A 17,587-nucleotide genomic window follows, 5' to 3' on the forward strand; every position below is an offset into this window, starting at 1 on the left:
GCAGGCATTAGGAGGGATTTCACAGTGCCTTACTACCCCCAGTAGAATGGGGTTGCAGAGAGGAAGAACATATCCATTATAGGGGCTGCCAAAGCCATGCTTCATGATCAGGGGTTAACTTATTTTTGTGGGCAGAGGCCTGCAACACTATTGTGTACTTGCAGAATAGGAGTCCACATTGTGCCTTGGGGAATGTGACTCCGGGGGAGGCTTTTTCTCAGAAGAAGCCTGATGTTGGGCACTTTCGTATCTTTGAGTGCCTTACATATTCCTATGTCCCCAAGGAGAACAGGACCAAGCTAGAGCCCACTACAGACAAGGGCATCTTTGTGGCTTATAATGAGACCTCGAAAGCTTATCGGATTTATATTCCTATGTAGAGGAAAGTGGTTGTCAGGCAGGATGTGAAGTTTGAGGAGGAGAGAGATTTTAGGAGGTCATGGGAGTTAGAGTATCTAGAGTCACTAGACCCTCAGGAGCAACTGAGTCAGTCACAGGGATCCAGTGGTCAAGGATTAGGAGGTACATCAATTACAATGCCAGGTCCATAGTGAGCAGTGGCTCTAAGAGTCAAGTGGGTGGTTCTTTGGGCACCATGCAAAGCAGTCCACTGAGCAGTTCATAGGGTAGTCCATTAACGGATAGTTTGCTTAGTACTTCAGCATCTACAGGCGCAGATTCAGGCATGAGGTCAGTTGATAGGCCTTCAGGATTCCAGGCTTCTGATGATGATGAGGATTCTTTCACTCCTGTGGGAGAAGCATGCTCAGGGAAGAGGAAGCCCAAGTGGCTTCAAGATACCTTGTGTGAGGCCACATTAGTTGTTGGGCCAAAGAGACAGGTTAGAGAGAGTAAACCACCTGAGTGGTTTTGTAGTTACATGGCATTGGTAACAAGCATTATTGACTCCGAGCCTTCTAGTTATGAGGAGGCAGCTAGCCAACAGGTCTGGAGAGAGGCCATGATGGAGGAGTATTCTTCTATTATGAAGAACGATGCTTGGGAGGTAGTGCTGAGGCTTGAAGGTAAATCAGTTGTTACTTCCAGATGGCTCTACGAGATAAAGCATGTTGTAGATGGCAGCATCGAGAAGTTCAAGGCTCAATTTGTGGCGAGAGGGTTCTCACAGGTAGAGGGAGTTGACTATGAGGAGACCTTCACTCTCGTAGCTCGGTATACATCTATTCGCTCCATTATATCGATTGCAACAGAGATGGGTTGGAAGATCCACCAGATGGATGTGAAGACCGCATTTCTCAATGGCTTCATTCAGGAGGAGCTTAATATTGAGCAGTCGCAAGGCTTTGAGGTGCATGGGAAGGATTCCCATGTATGCATATTGAAAAAGGCACTCTACGGCCTGAAGCAAGCTCCTAGAGCTTGGTACTCGAGGATTGATACATACTTGCAGCAGTTGGGTTTCACAAAGAGTGAGGCTGATCCGAACCTATACTTCATTGTGGTGGGTGAGAAGCCACTCATTCTGGTGTTGTATGTTGATGACTTGATCATCACTGGTGCAGAGAGACTCATTAAGGGTTGCAAGAGAGATCTTGCTTCAGAGTTTGAGATGAAGGATATCGGCTTGATGCATTATTTTCTGGGATTGGAGGTGTGGCAGGAGGAGGGGCATTTCTTCCTAGGACAAGGGAAGTACATTGTGGATATTCTTAGCAAATTTCACATGGAGGACTGCAAACCCATGTCTACACCTATGATAACTAACTGGAAGAAGCTTCACACTTGGGATTCCGAGTTGGTGGTTCCTACTCTATACAGACAGTTGATTGGTTGTTTGATGTATTTGGTCAACACTCGACCAGATATATGTTTTGCAGTTAACACTATGAGTCAGTTCATGTGTGATCCCAAGAGAGTGCACTGGGTGGCTGCAAAACACATTCTTCGTTACTTGCAGGGGACTGTGGATTTTGGTTTGGATTATAGACAGGGTGATGGAGTGATATTAGTAGGGTACACGGATTCAGATTAGGCAGGTTGTACTTCAAATAGGAAGAGTACTTCTGGGTGTTGTTTTGGGTTGGGTTCAGCAATTTTGTCGTGGATCAGCCGGAAACAACAGTCAATTGCATTGAGCTCGGTTGAGACAGAGTATATGGCTGCTAGTTTGGCTAGTTGTGAGGCCATATGGCTTCGCAAGATGTTGTTTGGTCTATTTTGTCAGGCATTGAGACCTTCAGTAATTTACTGTGATAATCAGAGTTGCATAAAACTCACGAAGAATCCAGTTTTTCATGACAGGTCAAAACATATTGAGTTCAAGTATCACTTCATTAAAGACTATGTCCAAAAGGGAGCTATCAAGCTTGAGTACATTTCCACAAATGAGCAGGTAGCGGACATTTTCACCAAATCCTTACCACGGGGCAAGCATGTCTACTTCAGAGACAAGATGGGAGTGGTGAGGAACACTTTCCTCAGTAAGAGGGAGTGTTAAAATTTGGGTACTAGAGGACAAGTGGTTCCCTAAGGCTTTGATCTTTGACCTAGGGAAAAGTGTCCAAATTTATTTTTTACTTTTCTCCTAAAGTGACTTTATAGGTGGTAAAATCAATTTAATTTAAAAGTGACTTTATAAGTGGTAAAGTTACATTCTAATTTAAAAGTGACTTTACAAGTGGCAAAGTTATATTCTAATGTAAAAGCGGCTTTATAAGTGGTAAAGTTACATTCTAATTTAAAGGTGACTTTATTAAAGTGAATGAAGAATTAGAAAGTGAAAAAGTGACTTTGGAAATAAAAGGCTAAGTGGGTCTTTATTTAAGTGGGTGAGTTAAAAAAAAGAAAGTGAGAATTAAATGCACATTTATTCTCATCCCTAGATCTAAATGAATCTCATCCATTGGATATTAGGGTAACCCAAAAGGTCATTTAAAGAATAAAAGGAGAAGAAAAGAGGAAAAGATCAATTCATTCTTTCATGAGCTTTTGAGAGAAAGAGAAGAGAGCAAGGAGAAAATTTCTAAGCAGTGAGGAAGTAAAGGAGAGCAGCAAGAAGACATTTCAGCAAATCTGGGCAGCAGATTTTATTGGCACGCATCCCAAGGAAAAATCGAATAGCAAGAGAAAGGCACAGAATTCGAGGAAGAGGGACAACAAGTTTTGGGCACATTTTTCGAGGCTGGCCGTACAACATTTAATGTTGTTTTATTGCTATAAAAAAATTTGTTTTGGCTGTTTGATGATTGGCACGATTTTTGAGGTGGAGTTCAAGCACGGAAATCGAGATAAGTTGTAATTTGTGGTTGCTGGAATTTTTACTGTGTATTTCAGTTTCTCTGTAAAAGAATTTTCAAAAATAAAGAAGAGCTCTCAAACTGGTTTTCCCCAAGAGTTGTAGGGGGTTTTTCTAGGGTCACATTAACCAAAAATCACTATGTTATTTTCTGTGTGTGGCTGTCATAATTTTGTTGTGTTTTATTTCTGCAATTTCATCAATTGTGAAATCTCTAAATTTGTGTTTTCAGAAAAATATTATCATTCCCAATTTTAGAATTTCTATCATGCTTGGATTTAAAACTAAATGCATGTAGTGATAAGGAAAACTGATAACCGGAGTGGGGGTTGAAATTTCTTCAAAAATGTGATTGCAATCACGTTTTTTATTTATTTCTCATTTTTCATGTAGTAAGGTCCATCAAAAGTATGCAACATGGGTACTCATTGGATGAGGAATCAGATTTTTCATCTAACGAGTGTTTCCGCTCGAAATTTGAGTAAACCCATAGGGAGATAAGTTGAAAATACGAGTTGAAATTATAATTGTCTTTTTTCCCTCTAAAATTTGATGATGTTATTTATTATTTCCACTATTATTTTATAATTTCCTTAGGAGGCCCATTTTAGACCTCAAAATTCCCCTAATGGTTACCAGAAACATTGAAGGATAAAGCTCTTAAATGGTTCATGAGTCTAGGAACTAATTCAATAAGATCATGGAATGATATGCAAAAGATATTTCTAGAAAAAATATAAAGATCGTGATCATAAAGAAGAAATATTTAGAATGAATCAAAAAGAAGATGAGAGACTTCAGGATCTGATAGAAAGGTTCATGTATAATGTAAGACGGAAAAAATAAATCATTTAGGATCTGACACACTAAAAACCCTCTTACTCAGAATAATTAGGGATGAGTGGATTGATATCCTTGATCTCACAAGTAGAGGTGATGTATACCAATTATCATTTGAAAAAATTTGTGAAACATGCAAACACATATCAAGAGGAAGGGCAAGAATAAGTAAATTGGCATCAAGACGATAAGTCAAGCTAAACTTGGAAATTTGTTTGATGACTTGAAAACAAAAATTCTTAACAATCTAACTGAACAAGTAGAAATGTTAAGAATGCAATACGAGGAAAAAAAAGATGTTGATATTTGTGTCGTCCATGAAAAATCACATGATGTTAAATATTACCCATCATTACCAAGGTTGAAGGAAGTTTAACAAGAGGAAAATGGAGTAATTCAATCACCAAAGCAGTTATGTTATGTAGCTCCAAGAGAACCATGGCAGCCTAGTCAACTTGGTATGATGCAAGAGCCTAATTCACAATTTCAAGGTTATGCACATCCATCTCAAAGTAATTAGAACACACCCTTTCCTTGGAAAACTTGGCCATTTCAACACCAAAACCAATCTTGGCAACAAGGATGGCAAAGACCTTATGGGAGAAATCCACAATATCATAAATATTTTCCTCAATATCCTCCATACTTAAATCCATGTTATCCCTACCGTCCACCCCCACCATAACCACAACCCCAACCACATCCATCTCAAAGATCCACTCCCACTCAACTACTTGTACCACCATTTCCAAACCCACACAAGGAAGTAGCTCAGCTCACTTACAATGTTGAGGCACGACACTTCCTAAAATATGCTCTTGATCTCAATGGTATGCATCTTATCTCGGGAAGAATATTACAAAAAAGAGATTCTCTTGATGTCATTGAAGGACAACATTCAGAAAAATAAGATTCAAATGAGAAGACCAAAGAATCATGGGCTGCATTTGATGAAAAGCAGACATCAGAATCAGACATTAAGAAAGTTCCCTCATGTTTACCATCAGATCCTCTATGTGTTCAAGAGAATAATTAGCAAAAAGAAGAAGATATGAATTTCATGGAAGAAGAAAACATCGAATATGATCCAAATTAGCAAGTGGACCAGGGGAATCACAACTATATTGAAATATGGTTCTAGACAATCATTAAGTTGTAGCAACACACTCTTCTTCAACTATGCTTGATATTGTCAAAGTCAAAGCATTTTGTCTCTAAAATTTAGGTACATGTCAAAGCATATATTTCAAGCCTACACATCAGTTTATTTGTCATCTTGATGTGCACATGGCTCCATTGGAAGTATTCCTATACTTGAAAGAGATTTTGTTTTTCAAGTAGAGTAGGATAGAAAAAAATTAAAAATAAGATTTAAAAAAAAAAAAAAAAATCTCAAGTGAAAACCTCATTTGAGGCACCTGAGATTGGCTCATTGATTGAAAACCTCCATGAGGCTGTCAATGGGTTGGAAACCAAAAAAAAAATCCTAGGTGAAAACGTCTTTTGAGGCGCCTAGGCAAACCTACTTGTTGAAAACCTCATTGAGGCAACTAGTAGGCCTAAAAGAGGGGGGGGGGAATGATAATATATATATATATATATATATATATATATATATATATATATATATATATATTTGCTCCATGTATCTCTCTCTAATGAATGCAAGTGCTCCCCAACCTTTGCAAGCAACAAAAACAAGTTGGCACCAAAAGAAAAAAGTTGGTCAAAAATCTAGTCAAAGGAAGTCAAACTTGGACTTTCTCCTCCTTTTCCCAGATGCTCCAACAGGACCAAGGCCATGTCAATCCATCACCCTCATCTCTTTCCACCATCCACCCATCATTCCCAAGATTTTCCCATTCATTTTCTTCGTTGTCCTAAAATGCTACATGAGGGCTCTGTATTGTTATAGGAAGCCAAAATACATAGCAAAAAAAAAAAATTATCATATCTTGAAAACTGTGCATCCATTTGTTTAGTTGTTTCATGGGGAGATGTATATGGATGATGGTAACATTCTCAAGCAATTTCAACAAATTATGGTGCACACTTCTCAAGAAATCGACCTCCATCACCTACAGCCATTTTTTTACTTTTATCGATATTAATGCATCCATTGGCAAATATTTTCTTTGGAAAGGTGCATAAGGAATATGGAAACATGCTCAGAAAATTTTATGTCAATCCAGTCTACCGTTTGAGAGAAACGCATAAAACAATTTTGCTACAGGAGTCTATCCTGAAATGTTATAGGAAGGTCTTAATTGCTACAGGATGGTCAAAAAGAAGCTACAGGAGGCAAATCCGACTGTAGAAATGGGTCAAAAGGTCATGTCTTATTTAGGGAAGGTTGAGAGAGGTGCCCCAACACCACTTTCATCACTCATCCACTCCATTTCACCTAAACTTTCTCAAAATGTTCACTTTGTCCTGCCAAAAAAACACACGCAGCATTGTTCTCCATTTTTCCATTCTTCACATTACCTCCTCATGACTCCAACCCTGTTTACATGGATTTTCATCACTCCCCTCAACACCACCATGCCAACTGAAGACTAGAAGAAAGGATCAAAAGGTTGCTACAGGAAGAAACTCCTCTTGTAGCAACCTATGCAGTCAAAAGAAATCTATGATATTTTTTTCTCCCCACCAACAGGAAGCATGAGGGAGAAATGTATGCACCCAAGAAGGGACTCATCACCCTTAGAAAATAACTCCACCAGCAGATGCAGCCCATTCATGAGAGAAACACCTGCACACACAGGAACATCATCAGTCAAGGTGCAATCCAGTTCAGAAGACATGCACAACAACCTTACCTCTGTTTAGAAATAATATATGATCAGCTACAACACTCACATCAAGAGCATATCAGGAGCAAAGAAACAATAGCAGCAAGAAAACCTAGAGGACCTCCAGCAGATTATCACATGCAACTTCAAGATCATTAGTAGCATCTTCAAGACCACCAAAGGCAACTTCAACATTCATATTAGCAGCCTCAATATCACCTACAAAAACATATCAAGGGTAAGGCTCAAGTATGAAATCCCTTAAACCTTTCCTATGAACTTATTTTAGCTTGAAAAAATTGCTAGTATATGAAGGAAAATGTTTTTATAGCCAATATTAGTATCAAAGCAACCTCAACCTTATCTATCAATTAACTTCACTTTTCCACCAAGACCCCCGCACATGGGGGAGAGGACAAGGAAAAAGTGAAGAGGACTTGAGAAAGTGGGATGTAATCATTTAGTCATGATGGAATAAAAGGAGTGTGAAGGGGTAGGTGAGGGCCAACTCAGTTAACTCAAAGCACTTTGAGTTTATTTTGCATGCAATGAAAAAATAGAGAAAATTTTGAAAGAAAAAAAATAACAAAAAATAAAAATAAAATAAATAAAAGGTGGACCCACCACCTCTTGGCATGAAAATATTAGTTTCTACAGGATTCAGGTTGTGTGCAACTCATGTACTCACCACTCTCCATCATCCCAGTAGCTCAAAAATCAAATTTCAGCCCCTCTCTGGATTGCTACAGGAAGACTGTAATTGCTACAGGAAGATCCTGTAGCACTACAGGAGGGCTCCGAAAAGCTACAGGAAGCCTGCAAAAGCTACAGGAAGGCCGAGAAACTGCTAAAAGAAGTTAATAAGAGTGTTATAGGAAGGAAAATTTCGTCCTAAATCCTTGGGGAGCAAGGAAATATTCAAAGGAAATGACAAGGGTACAAACAAAGATGCCATAGGAGAAAACAGAGCTGATACAGGAAGTAACAGAGTGCTACAGGAGTACCAGTAGTGCTACAAGAGTACTAGCAGTACTACAGGAGAGCTCCTTGAAAAAAAAATTGTTATTGGGGTGTTGAACAATGATTAATTAATTTCCAAAAGGTATAAATAAACACAATAGAGTTGCAAAGTGTTTGTTGCGGGAAGTTTGGGTTGCCTAATGGTAAATTCTCCAAGGGTGAAAGATATCCAAGTCACCAATTTGGTCATCACATCATTCCTTTCTTTTGCTTCAGTTTATTGACCATCATTCTTCCTCTGTAAGAAGAAAGAGCTCTATGTTAAGTGTTTTCAATTTCAAAATTTAATGAGAAAAGATAATTTATATTGCTAATCAAGGGTGTTCATAAGAACTTGATGGATAATATGATGTGTCTCGGACAAGAATTTGTATCAATAGTAAGAGGTTTGGACTTCAATGAGAATGACATTAGTAATAAGGTAATGGATGCCAAGAAATCCTTATTTTCACAAGGAGAAGTGCCAGAGGAATACCAAGAATACAAACCAAAAGCAAGGTGTTTCCCTCACAAATATGAGCCATTACAATTGAAGAATCACGAGAGAAATAAGCAGCCAAAACTTGCATTAGAAGTACCATGGGAAACTAGGATAGGAGAAGAAATGAAAATAGAAGAGTAGAAAGAAGATAAGAAGGAGGAGCAACACATGGACCAACAAATAGAGAATGAAACAAGCTAGCATACATGAAGAACCACAAGGAAAGGAGGATGAATAGGTTGCTCAAAGGATGAGCAATAGTTTCAGTAGGGAGTATGATAGGCCTCCAAATTAGACACAAATTAAGATCCATCTAACCTTTCTTAGGCACATGAAGGCTATATTAAACGTCTCCTTCTACACTTAATAATGTTTTTTAGCTTTAATATGTTCATTGTGAAGGTTTATGGATAATTACATATTTGTGCCTAATATTATTTTTTTTTGTAAAATATTGTGAGAATATTCAGCAGATTATGAAGATTTGGAGGAGATAATCTAGGGACTTTCTCCCTACTACAGGAGGATCAATATTGGATAATAAATCAACAAGATATTATGAAATTATTGCACAAATTTTGGAGCTCCAATGGTTGAGAAAATTTAGGGATGTGTTCCTTGTCATTTAATGTAGATTCCTAGTGTTGGGAACCAGATCCACTATTTGAGGGATTTTGGAGGGGAAAGCTTCCTCATTTCAAGGAAAATGATTCCTCATCATTTTGTATAAGTACCAAATCGAATTTTCATCTAGGGGTTGGTTTTTATTAGTCTTCTTTGTGGAGAAACTTGTATTTTTGCAGCTCCACTTTCATTTCTCGCAGGGATGTACTTAGATTGATTCAAATAATGAATATTGGTGTCATTTTTAGCTTCTAAGGCTTCGTCTCCTTCGTAAGAATCTAAGTATCCTTGGGCTTGGCCATCCTAGGAGCCTCAGAGCCCTTTTGTATAATTTATTTTTCTTCTTTTCACTTCTTATTCACATGCATATATTGTTCTTGTTTTTCCTATTTCTGCATTTAGTATTGATGATTTCTTGTTGTAGGATTGGGTTAAATGGTTGAAGTGAGTTTTTTTTACAGGATCATAAGCATGACTTCATCCTCGGAATAGCTTTGGAAGGTCATAGTAATCATTGAACTACTTGGATTAGTTTTCTTATTCACAAATTTGAAATTTCTGGAAGTCCCTTGTAGCAACTAGTAGTAATTTTTTTCTATTTTTTATAACATGCTAATGAGCTTCATTTTATTTTATTCCATTTGCATTAGATCATAAAAACATTCAAATTAATAACAAAATTTACCCCATTTCATTTTCACTTGATTAAGTTATGCATTTGATAGATTAACTAGCTCACTAGTCCTCAAATTTCTAGATTTTAGACTAGTAATTTTCTGTTATTTTTTAACATGTGTTAACAGAGGTATTTTTGAGTGATTCCACTTGGAATGGAGGCCTAAGACATCCTATTCAATAAAAAAAATTGTCCCATCTGATTTGGATTTGGATTTACTTATTTATTCGGTGAATTATATATTCCTGTAGCAAACCTGTAACTTCTTGTAGCAAACATTGTAACTTCATGTAGCACTCCTCTAGCATGCGTAAATTTGACCTGATTTCCTCAAAAAGTTTGGTTTTTGTCTCCTAGGGTTGAATCATAACCCCTAGGCTCTAAATCCGTGATTGAGGAAGAATAAAACACCAATTAGGACATGCCTTTTTAAAAATTAGATTAGGCCTATTTATTTGAATTCATGCTCTTAGGATTTCAATTACAAATTGTTGTTCTTGCCTAGGATTAATTTCTTTTCAAAGTAACATTTCCATTTATGTAATTATTTTAGGGTATTATTTCATTACATTCACTCAATTACATCATGACAACGAAATAATGATACATTGTATGTTTCACATATAGTGTCAATACCTCTTAAGTTTGTACGAACCCCGAGTTGATAATTAAAGTTGGTAGCCTTGGGAGTTATAGATTTCTTGTCGCAATACTGAGGCTCGTCACTCCCGACAAATTTAGTTGTTGATCTTTGTCTGTGACGTGCGGATCCATGACATTAGTAAAAAAAATTAGGAGTTTTTACTCGGTTAATTTGTAATAGAGTGGTTATTGTTGTTATTGATAGGTTGTTGTAGAAGTTGTTATAAATGTTTTGAATGAAGATTATTATTCTTCCAATGAAAGGGATAACTTTTCATTGTAATTTCAATTGTAAGAAAGGATGAGAGATTGATGACAAAGAGAGGATGAATGTATGAGAAAGAATGTAGTATTGTAGAGTCTAAAGTGAGGGATCTATATGTTGTTGTGTAATGCAGATCTTGCTATGACGAATAAAATATGAATTCACTAGTTTATCTGAAATATTTTCATCTGTGTCTATGTCCATTTAATGGAATGCTAATGAATAATGTTGAAATGTATTGCTTTGTTTTAGTGTGTAATGAGTACGCCTCTATAGTGCTTTGACATGGTTTGTTTGCATTGTGACAATTATGGGTATGTTTACTCCATAATTGGTTATATCTACACAATATTTTGAATCTTGGTGGTGGAAGAAAATAGTCGAAGTCATAGAGTCTCTGTCTCCCCTTTTCTTGCAAAACTTGTCAAAGGTTCTTGCAATCCCATCATGATGCCTCGGGGAGACCTTACCTACTTGCAAGTGTTGAATATGTCAGTGTATGAGGGGTTTTTGTTGGTCAATTCCTGAACCTTGGGTCACCCTTACATGTACCAACAGTGCCCCAAGGATTTCATAGCATTGAATCCCTTTATTCATTTAAAAATGTGTTTTAAACAAAAAAAAAATCACATTCTCGCCAAAATCTATCACTAGATTCCATCCCAAAAGCCAAAACATTAGATAATTAAATTGCGCCCTATTTAATTTCCTAAATTGTGAAAATATTTAATAATATATTTAATAATAGGAATAGTTACGCACAAATTATTTATTTATAAAATAATATAAATTGATTTTACAATTTGTCTGGGACAACTTTTTTCCCACATGGAAAAAAGAGATTGAATTCATCTTCATATGTTTTTTTATGGGAGCATAAGTGAGAGGTTAAAAGTTTACTACATTATCTTAATTTGTTTTAAAAATCATTTTCACTATATACATTCAAACAAATTTATAAATTTATTTTCAATTATTTATCTATAAACTCTTTATATGTGTGTGTACTTTGGTATTTTTCTTAGGGTCAATCCCATGTTGAAATTTCTTTTGGTTTTTTACTTGAGTATCAATATTGCAAAATAAATAAATGCCATATCAAGCACAAAGCTACACACCTTCAAACAACATTATAGGAAGCACCTTTGGATGCAACAAACCACATAAGTTCATAATCATAAAAAACCTACATTGGTTAAAGGGAGAAAGAGTTACAAAAGAAAACCTTGATAGATATACTTTTCAATAGATAGTTCTTTGAGTGATCAATAGTGTTGGAAAGTCAAAGTAGTTGTAGGTAAAGAGTAATTTTACTTAGCTTGATAATTACTTGTGAATTTTATATCATCTTATTAATTATTTTGGTTTTCTTTCATCAAGCAATTACCAAAATGACAAATACAAGAGACCCACAACTTGGGGAAAACCCAAACAATTTCTTTCTTATAAAAATAAATCAAGTATGAGAATTTCCATGACCTAATGACCAAGTCAAACCACCTTCTAGCTACAAGTCTTCTTGAAGTCAACAAAGGTGCTACTTCCGTCATGCCTTTGAAGTATCACTGCAATTCTTCCTCTACAAGAAAAAAAAAATGGACTGCAACTTCGTACCACACCACTTCAGATCACTATAATCTTCACTAGCTTGAATCACCTTGATTGCAACGTTTTGTATCACTGTAACTTTGGATGACAGACCTAGACTTGCAACTTCACAATACTCCACTATAGCTTTGGATAATAGACTTTCGAATGACAGTCTTGTAACTCCATTGTTGCTTCAGATGATATACTTTGGGATGGTAGCCCTGCAACCCTATTGTAGCTTCGAATGATAGATTGTAGCTTCAGTTGATAGAGTTGTTGCTTTGGTTGATAGATTGTATGTAGATTATTTATAGTAGTTTTGGGCCTCTTGTCTTCAATCAAACTTATCTCTGAATTATGAATTGTAGTGTTTTATTTTGTACTCCAAAATTATCTGAGCCAAAATTATATATATCAACTGGACTTACGTTAAATGGATAGAGACTAAGTCGACATGATCAGGGTTTAGGCTAACATGAATGGCAATCTAGAGGCCAACTTTAGAGCTTCTATAGCTTGACTTGAAGAGCATCTTCTTTTAGCTAGAGGTCTAGTTGAATTTAAGATGACAACATGACCAAGAGAGTCTAGCAAATTTAAATTGACTCTTTATGATCATTCCTTAATGCATGCAATGGATGCCTTGACCTAAATGACACAAGCATGAAACCCATGCTTTATAAATAAATATTTTTTTCTTATATTTTTTACATCATATACAGTTATGAAGACCAAACCTAGTTACTTTTCCAACACTCCCTCTTAACTAGGGAGGTATTCATAATGACTCAACCGGTCTATCTCAAATTGAAATATTCTTGTAAGAAGGGATCCAGATGGATAAGATGACTCAACATAGCAAGCATTGTCATACTACCCAAGGCCTTGACAGGTCTACTTTATCTCTCATGAGATCAGAGTACAATGTTGGGAGGCATAGGACACCATATTTTCTCATCATGGTACATAATCCACCTAGGATACCCAGAGTAATCCTACCATTGGACCATTCTTTTTCAAGTCCATGTGACCTAGGATTTTCATCCTAATCCATCACATTTCATGACTCCAAGAATGTTTGTCCAAGATGCTTATTCAATCCAACATTCTCCTTATCCATGTTCAAGTACTTGACCTAGGACATCAGTCCTAATTCATCAAAGTACTTAACACAAGGAGAACCAAACAAGTCATCATTCTCACTATTTGTGATGCATGCACTAGACTTATGGTTGTTAGTCTTGGTCTAGTACATGACATGGGGAGAACCAGTGTCCAACCATACTCCCTTTCAATCAGGGAGGACATCTCTATTCTCCTTTTTAATCAGAAAATAGATCCTACTCCTATTCAAGAAGACTCCTTTTACTCCCTCTCAATACTAAAGGAGATTCTTGATTTCTCAACTACAAGACTTCTTCCTTGTCTTTCATAGAAGCACCAGCTATCAGTTTTTGCATGGCTTCCTCTTTCCTTCCCATCTCACTGTACATGCTTCCTGCTTTCTTTCAAGGATCCTGGAGCCATCTTCTCATGACAGATTCCAAGTCATACATCTTACACATCACCTTTTGTCTTGACTTTATTAATGAGGTCCTTCTATTAAAAAAATTTAGACTTCAAATTGATCAACCTTTGAAAGTGATTTCCCTTCTAGACCTTCAGGGTACCTTCTCACTGCTACCTTTTTTAATACCAAGATGATCACATCTTGATCTTAATATATGTCAATTATCATATGTTGAGATTTTGCTCAACATTTATCATGTATACCTACAACATCTTTCCAGGTAGCAAAAGCAACAAGTTAACAAGATAACCAACAATAGATATTAACATCTGACTTACCTCACCATGACAGTTTTATCAACATTCATGGTCCATTATATGAGTCTACCTTTATCAGTGCTCAAGGATCCAACTTGATTACCAAGTTATCATTCCCTCCATTCATCATGCTCTTCATGGGATAAGATCAACATATCTTTCTCATTTTGCTTCCTTATTATATACCTGCAACATTCACCGACAAGTACCACCAAGCAAAATATACAAGTACAAGAGCATGGTGACAGTTTAGACAACCTAGGGTTTCTATGGAATCTTAGAGAGGGAGAATCCCGATGTTTAAAATTCAAACCCTAAGTTCCTTGATATTTCCCTATGAAACATCAACCCTAGGGTTTGAGTCTCAAAACCAATTCCACCTTTACTAGGGATTGCCATACACCCTAGCCTATCTACAAACCCTAGAGACCAAGGGCTAGGGTTTCTATGAGGGAATAAACTGATTAGGGTTAGGGTTTCTCTTTTGACTAGGATTTCCAAATACCAACAAAGGTTTACAAAAAAATAGATGCCAACAACTTTTAATAAGATGAAAGCTACAAACCCTAAAACCAAACATGTCCCAAAACCCTAATAAATCTTTATATGTACAAAAAAATTATACGTACCTCAAGGACTACATACCTTAGTCCTTCATGATTACTGGAAGCTTGTTGCAAAGTCTTCATCACAATCCAAGGTATTGTCACTTCTATTCTTTAATGCCAAATTAAGAACAATTCTTCAAAGCATGTCTCCTTCATACTAGACCATTTTTATAAATCCTTATGTTGCAAACCAATCATCATTATAATAAAATAGATCCTTGACTTGAGTCCTTATGCTTCTTTGAAGGTTCTTCATCTATAGTTGTTAAAGCTTCAGACCTTTCCTTTCTTTTATTGCTCTTAGGATTCTAAGGACAATTTGATTTGATGTGTCCATATTCATGACATCCAAAGCACTGAACTTTGGACATATCTCTAGGTTTGTTTTTCTTTTTCTTATCAAAAACTTTCTTTGATTTAGTTGCATAGGCTTGAGAAACTTCATCGGTAGGTTGGGATTTGCCTCTTGCCTTTATTCTAGATTCTTCTATTGAACATTGAGCCCATAATTCTTCAAATGATGGAGGTTCTTTTCTTGCACAAATATTGCTTGAAAATCCATCCCATTCCTTAGGTAGAGCATTAATTGCTATTGTAATTAATTTTGAATCAAATATTTTCTCACCAGCTTCTTGAAATTGGTCTTTGATTTTTTATAGCTTCATGAAGAAGGTAGATATAATATCTTTTGTAGACATTTTTGATTGGTATAATTGAGTCCTTAAGGAAATCATGTGACCAGTTGTGTTGACTGAGTATAACTTTACCAAAGTCTCATATACTTCTTTAGATGTGGATAGTTCTGATACAAACGTAATGAGGTGGTCTTTAATAGACTCAAAGAGAATTCTTTGAGCTTTGACTTCTCCTTTTTCATATTTTTCAACTTCTTCTTCATTCTCCTTATCTATATTAGGGATCTTACCAAGAACGTACTTCATGACATCATTCTCTCTAAGGGCCAAGTAAATTCTCTTTTTCCATGCTTTGAGGTTGGATGCTCCTCCTAATTTATTGCTCTCCTTGCACATATAAGCCATTAGATTAGAGATAAGGTCTTGGAGGTACATTGGCGGTTGAGGGATACCTCCTGCGATAATAATTTTCTTAAGTTGCTATAATGACGGACTTCTTTCTGCTCTTTAGATGTGATGTCTCTCCTTCACCTTAGCTCTAATACCATGTTGGAAAATCAAAGTAGTTGTAGGTCAAGAGTGATTTTCCTTAGCTTGATAATTACTTGTGAAGTTTGTCTTAATATTAATTATTTTGGTTTTCATTCATCAAGCAATTACCAAAATGATAAATACAAGAGACAAAAGACACCAATGTAGGCTCCTCGCCAGGGAAAAACCCCACAACTTGGGAAAAACCCAAACAATCTCCTTCTTATAGAAATAGATCAAAGATGAGACTTTTCACGACCCAATGACCAAGTCAAACCACCTTCTAGCTACAAGTATTCTTCAAGTCAACAGAGATGTTACTTCCTTCAAGTCTTTGAAGTATCATTGCAATTCTTCCTCTACAAAAAGAAATGGACTGCAACTTCGTGCCACACCACTTTAGATCACTATGATCTTCACTATGTTGGATCACCTTGATTGCAACATTTAGAATCACTGTAACTTTGGATGACAGACCTAGACCTGCAACTTCAAAATACTCCACTATAGATTTGGATAACAGACTTTTGGATGACAATTTTGTAACTCCACTGTTGCTTCGGATGATATCCTTTCAGATGGTAGTCTTGCAACTCTACTATAGCTTTGGATGAAAGACTGTAGGTTCGGTTGATAGACCTATAACTTTGGTTAATAAACTATAATATAGTTTCAGATGACTGAACTAAACCTTCGGATAGGTAGATTACTTATAGTAGTTTTGGTCCTCTTTTCTTCAATCAAACTTACCTTTGAACTACGGATTGTAGTGTTGTGTTTCGTACTCCAAAATGATCTGAGCCACAGTGATATATCAATTGGACATACGTTGAATGGACAAAGACCAAGCCAACATGATCAGGGTTTAGGCTTACATAAATGGTGATCTGGAGGCCAACTTGTAGAGCTTCTATAGGTTGACTTGAACAGCATATTCTTGTAGCTAGAGGTCTAGTTGAGATTAAGATGACAACACAACCAAGAGAATCTTACAAATTTAAATTGACTCTTTATGATAATTCTTCAAGGCATGCAATGGATGCCTCAACCTAAATGACACAAGCATAAAACCCATGCTAAAAAAAAAAAAAAAAATCTTATATTCTTTACTTCATATACAATTATGAAGACTGAACCCAGTTACTTTTCCAACAAATAGAGCTTTGGTTAGAGAGGGTTTGGACTACGTTTTGGGATATACTCTAATTTTTCACTATTTGGTTGAAGTATGGTTAGCACTTTCTTTCAAAGCATTGGAGGATGTAAGGAAAATTCTAAACAATAGGTTTATCTTTTAGGAGATGGTCTCCATGTTTTGACCTAAGAAAGTAAACAAAAGTCACTCAATGATTACCCTCGGAGCTATGGTCTCCTAAAGTTTTGAAAGAAATAAGTGACAAACTTGTTGATTTGGGATAGCATCGAATGTGATCTAGCCATGAAAATTGGTAGAGAAGCTAAAGTATATGAGATCGCCAAGACCCATAAATGATTTGGGGAAATTCCACCCAGTTAGAGAGATATTAAAATAATTAATATTTTTAATGAAGTTCCTAAGTCTAAACTTAGTAAAATTAAAATATTAATGGTTATTAATTTAAAATTGGGTGAGAAGGTTCTAAATGACATGGATCAAGCCAAATCTAATCTTAGCCATTGATTAGAGATTTAATCTCGGTCGTTGAAGACTCAACAGAAAAAGTATAAGAGGAGGCTTGAGGGTCAGTTGGAGATACACCAGAGTGATCAGTCAGTTCAATTTTCTAGAGTGGGGTTTGCTAAGAGAAATCGAACCAG

The sequence above is a fragment of the Pinus tabuliformis genome, chromosome 9 (genome assembly GCF_031772625.1).
Source record: "Pinus tabuliformis cultivar Carrire ecotype Pingquan chromosome 9, CPIR1, whole genome shotgun sequence".
Taxonomy (NCBI): domain Eukaryota; kingdom Viridiplantae; phylum Streptophyta; class Pinopsida; order Pinales; family Pinaceae; genus Pinus; species Pinus tabuliformis.